The following is a 6,153-nucleotide window of genomic DNA, read 5'->3' on the forward strand; positions in this document are numbered from 1 at the left end:
CTGGCAGAAAACGAATCACAAAGATTTTCCCAAATCTCAATACCCTGTATACCGAATTTCGAGTCTGTAGACTTAAAGTTGACAGAGTTATTGTGTAGGGAAAAATACACACAGACACACGGACAGATACACAGACAGACAGATACACAGGCACGTTCACTTTTATAGATATATAGATAGATTTCATATTCCTGTTTTTATATATATATATATATATATATATATATATATATATATATGTATGTATGTATATATATGTATGTACGTGTATGTATGTATGTGTATGTATGTATGTATATATATGTATGTGTATATATGTATATATATGTATGTATATATTTGTATGTATGTATATATATGTATGTATATATATGTATGTATGTATATATATGTATGTATATATATATATATGTATGTATATATATATTTCTTATATATTTATATATTTCTTATATATTTATATATACATTACATTTTCCTTTAACTCGATGAGTAGATCACCCTATCGTTCATATTTTCTGTGTTCCACATTTGCAAAATTATACTCCCAGGGTACAGTTGTGGTAATATCGGCGTCCCTTAAGTGCTGTAAAGTGATGGAAAAAGAAGAAAGGAAGTATTTTAAAAGACAAGAGGAAATAAGTTTATTAAGTGGAAAGGTATAAAAAACAATCGAGAGGAAAGCAAGGTGGGGGCGGTTAGTTTAAGACAAAGCACTGAATAAGAGATCAGTTGATATATTTTAGAGTTATTGTGTGGGTGGTGTTTAGGTGTGGCTGTGAGTCTTTCATTTGTGGTATTTGGTTTTACAATGATTGAGGCTGTGATAGTTTACAACAGTCAGAGTTAATGCCACTTGTGAGCTGGACAGTCGAAAGCAGATAGTGGCTTAGACCAGGTCAGTAGAGAAGCAAATTGATCAACTGATGACAAAGAAGCCCTGGCAGATGACTACTAAGATACGGACGTTAGCATTTAAAGAGTAGTTTCCCACAATGGTGTCACACATGCACCCAAAGTTCAACTAATATTTACAGAATGTGTCGAGGTGTTTTTCTTTAGAGTTGGGTTTTGTATCTTTTTAAGTACTTGTGAACCTCTACACATCTTGAGTCATCAGTGTGAGAGACAATGACATGGCTATGAGAGAAGACGTAAGTTATTTTCATGGAAAGTGTTCGACTGAGCTTCAGTTTATGGTCCCCCGCTCGCCAAACTTTCGCAAGAAACACTTGTCTAGCTGAAAATACTATCAATAATTCCCCCCACTCTTTATCTGTGCCTAAACCAAAACGTAGATTCCATGAGCAAAGCTTCTTTCTTAGAACTGTACGCCTGTGGAATTGTCTTCCATTTTCCTGCTTTCCGGCTGACTACAATATGGTTGTCTTCAAGTCTAATGTAAACAAGTTCTTGATGAGCCGTTCCATATAAGTTAACAAATTTACCGAATTTCCATTACTAATGATTACTATATTGTCCAATTTCTACTGTACACTCTTTAACCCTTATCCTCGAGTGGCCTCTTGGCCTTGATAATGTGGTGATGCCTATGTAAAAAAAAAAAAAAAGAAAAGAAGTCCATGGTATACAACGTTGGGGTTGATGGCGATATTGTTGGCAGAGTGCTACATGACTGTCACATCTACAATAAAATTTCAGATTTTTTCAGCGCCTGCAGGAGGAAGGTAAGAAAAGGTATAGGAAACAATGGAGAGGAAGATGTTCACTTGGGAACTGAAATAGTTTTGTTAAGCAAGGTGGGGCAGTTATTTTGGGACAAAGAACTGAACAAGGGATCGGTCAATATGTTTTAGAGTTAGTGTGTGGACGGTTTTTAGGTATAGTTGTGAGTCTTATGGCAGCTTTATCACCCTTGGGAGTGTTGGTGAGTTTTGTGGCGGCGATGGGTTTTGCAATGATTGGAACTGTGACAATTTAAGACAATCAGAGTTGATGCCAGTTGCAAGTTTGATACAGCTTGGATTAGGATTGGGTAGATTGAGATGAGCTGACGGAAACTGACGAATATGGCCTTGTCAGAAAAACTAAGATATGGATGTTAGGGCTTAGAGGGTAGTTTCCCACGGAACTATCATACACACACCCAGAGTCCAGCTAATATTTACAGAAAGTATCGGAGTCTGAATTTTCTTTTGTTTTTTTGTTTTATTTTCTACCAGCCTTGATGCCCGGTGTTGCCTGGGTGTTTGGAGGTGTGTATTGAGCAAAATAAAGAAAATAGTGGTAGTAGGCAGGCAGGCTCGAACCCATACCGCGAAGGATGAAATGAATGTGAAAGAAAAAAAAAGTGACATCTTTGCCGTTGCATCCATTGCCAAACCGGAAGTGATGAAGGTTTAAATTAAGGCTAGTCAATCAAACAGAGGGGATGACTTTTGAAAATATTGACAAAAACAAACGACCCGTCCCTGTAGAAAATGCCCAGTTAAGGGTGAAGGAATTAATGTTTTTAGCCAATTTTTCAATATTTGTCATCAAAAGGGTCGCGCTTCAAAATGATACCAATCTTGTAAAAATCTGTCGCCTTTGTTGATAGTTTTAGGAAGACATACAAATATACATACATTTAAACAGACAGGTGAGATTTATATTATAGCTTATTATACTTATTAACCTGTGCGCATTTTCAGTGCAACTTTACTATTGTGCGTTGTCCAATCCAATCATGTATTTTGAAACAAACACATTTCAGGAGAAAACATTATTACATACTTATATGTTATGTTGAAATTAGCATAAATTCCAAAATTTACGAAACATTCTCCAGTAGAAGACATGCTAAAAGTAATTTTTGGGGGGGAAAAAGTATATAGTATTATTGAGAATAAGCAAGATGGCCGACTTGAAAGCAGTTATCTCCCCCTGATTTCAAGCATTTAAAGGGTTAATTTCCTGTGAAATTGCAATTTTGAAAATTTCTGTTTTTATTTATAACTAGCGGGGAGGTGCCCGGCATTGCCGGGGTGTTTTTCGGTGTGTGTGTGTGTGTGTGTGTGTGTGTGTGTATGGAAAAAAAAAAGTTTTGGTGGGCAAGTAGGCTCGAACCTGAAGCCTTGAGGTGAAATCGGAAAAGAAAACGTGACACGTTACTGCTACACTAAGATGGCAGAGCAAGTGTGAATGGTTGAAAATAAACGCTTTTAAAACACAGATGGTTAAACGAACGTCTGGTTTTCTAGGTCAAACATCATGCCATAGAGAAATGAAATCATACAGAGCCAGTTAAGCTTTACGCTTTCTGTGTATCTGATGTTTGGGAAAACCAACTCCCCATAAAAAGGGGAGTGTCCAAGTGAAGAGCAATTGTCTGATATGATGGGGTTTCCACCACATTGATCAAAGCTGATTGTTTTCTGGACATCCCTGGCGGGAAAGCAAAGGAACTGACTTCTTTTCAATTAGTTTCACTTTATTTATACTAAAGAGCCAAACAAACGCGCAGGACCATGGGATAGCGTGAATTTCATAAAATAAAAGTCACTCAAATAAAAGATAGACATGACCTCCTTTCGTAAATCGGAGATATCATAATCTAGGGAGTATATAAAACGTTCTAAGACATGGTACCGCCCCCCCCCCCGAAAAAAAAGCCTTTGCCAGACATACAAAAAAAATGCACACAAACACACACACATTTTCACTTTTATATAATAGACTAGTGTGGGTGCCCGGCATTGCCCAGGTGTTTGCCGGTGTAAAAAAAAAAAAGTTTTGGTAGGAAGTTAGGCTCGAACCTGAAGCCTTGACGCGAAGATGGAAAAGAAAGGGAAAAAAACCTTACTCCTTACCACTCAGCCACAACGGGACAGGAAGGGAAAAGCGTTTTAATTTAACAATTAAAAAGTTAAGTGACATGTGCGTACATTTAATGAGGTCAAACATCACGCCATAGGGGAATGAAATCCCGCACTTAACTTTCCCTAGATGTTGGGGGTAAACCAGCTCCCCATAAAAGAGGAGTGTCCAAATGAATAGCAATTGTCTGATATAAGTGGTTTCCCCCACATTGATCAAAGCTCATTGCTTTTCTGGATCTCCTGGCATGAGTGCCAGGTAGATGCCTTTGTTACGGGTTCAGTTTTGCTTTTTTATACGGAAAAGCCAAATAAACAGACTAAGAAATACTGTGAAAATAGCGTGTGAAAGTCGCCCAAATAAAAGATACACACAACCCTCTTTTGTAAATTGGAGATATTATAATTTAGTGAGTATATAAAAAGTTCTAAGAAACAGGACTCCCCCCCACCCCCACCCCCTCCCCACCCCGAGTGCCCCCTTCAAAAAAGCTTTTGGCGGACATACACAAGATGTGCACACGCTAACACACGTTATAGATCAGGGCTCTACATTGCGAGTGAAACAGTCGCATTTGCGAATGATTTTTCAAAATGGCGACTAGAAATAATGAAACGCTTATCTTTTGGCGATTGTATTTCTTTCGACAACACTCTTGCAAAGCTCAATAATGAGCGAAAAATATCTTTTCAACTTTTTTTTTTTTTTTAAATAAAACGAGCAAAGTCAAATTATTAAAATAATAAAAGGTTTAAAAAAAGACAATATACTTTTTTTTGAGCAAAGGTTGTTTAAAAAATATCTGAGGAAATTCGAATGTTTATACCAGCTTTATGAAAGGTCATCTTCTTCTTCTCTGTTTTTTGTAGTTCTCTTTCATTAAATTTCTCTGCTTTCTGATGCAATGTTTGGGAGGCTGCTTGTAGTCCCCCCCACCCCCACTAATAAAATTATCGTTGAATACAAAAGCACAAAACAAATAATGAAACACTTTTTAAAACAAAACAACAAAAGGATTTATTTGGACAACAGAAAGTTGACCATCGGACTGTGTCCAGCTTGAGAAAGAAGGAATAGAAGGGTCTTTTGGGCCTGTCAAGTCGGGAAGCCGTTCTTTGTGTAGTCCCCCCCCCAAAAAAAAAAAACAATAAAAAAATCAGTTTTTATCATCAGAAAATTGGTGCAATTTTTTAAAATTCTGATCCGATTCCGATATTCCAAAAAGCTCCGATTTTTCCCATTCCCGATTCCGATTAATGCTCCCAACACTACTAAAACTGGAACAAATACATAGAATACATTGCAAAGGCTGCTGCAAAAAAGGTAGGCTCCCTCTATCGAGCTAGAAGACTACTCACACTTGAGAGTATCCTGTACCTGTACAAGACCACCATTCGCCCATGCATGGAGTATTGTTGCCACATCTGGGCTGGTGCAGTCTCTCCCTTTTAGATAAAGTCCAAAAAAGAGTTGTCAATTTAATCGGTCTCACTTTGTCAGCTAAGCTCCAGCCCTCTGTCCCATCGCCGCAATGTTGCATCACTGTGTCTGTTTTATAAATATTTTAATGGAATGTGTTCTGATGAACTTGTGCCGCCTCGACGTACATATCCCCAACAAACCCACTTAGCAATAAGATCTCACCCCTTCACTGTTGAGGTTCTTAAATGCCAGAAAGCTTTCTATTCTAATAGTTTCTTCCCTCAAACAGCTAGACTTCGGAATTCCCTTCCTACTGCCTGCTTCCCTAGCTGTACTGATATGCAGAAGTTTAAATGTAACATAAACAAACATCTTGTTAATCTTTCCTAGACATGGCCCCAAATAGTAGCCCCTTATGTCCAAGTGGCAATATGCTTTGTAAGGGGTGAACATGAGTAAAAGAAAAAAAAATAACCTACTTCCATTCAATCATGTGGCAATATTGAAAATCCGCCAATCATATAAGCATATTTACTCTTTTAAAAAGTTTTTTTTTTTTTTTTTTTAGATTTCTCGCAATTCTAGCTATATTTTAACTCCAAATGGTCATCATCAACAAAACAACAAAAATCGCATAAACAATTTTTTTTATCACAATCTGTACTCATTACGAATCTCAACGTTTATCTTATAGTGTAGTATCTGTTTTGATACTATACTTTATCTCTTCTGTCATTAACAGAGAAATTCTTCTAAATTAGTACAATTTTTATTTTTGCCATAATTCAGAGTGCCCATTTGGAGGAGCTGAATTTTTCCCATATTAAAAACCGATGTTGTGTCTAACTCTACCTTCATGGGGAGGCAAGTAGATAGAGACAGTAAAATAAATGGTGAAAGTGCAGAACAGTT

This window comes from Euprymna scolopes, chromosome 37, assembly GCF_053919585.1.
Source record: "Euprymna scolopes isolate OS-2025 chromosome 37, ASM5391958v1, whole genome shotgun sequence".
Taxonomy (NCBI): Eukaryota; Metazoa; Mollusca; class Cephalopoda; order Sepiida; family Sepiolidae; genus Euprymna; species Euprymna scolopes.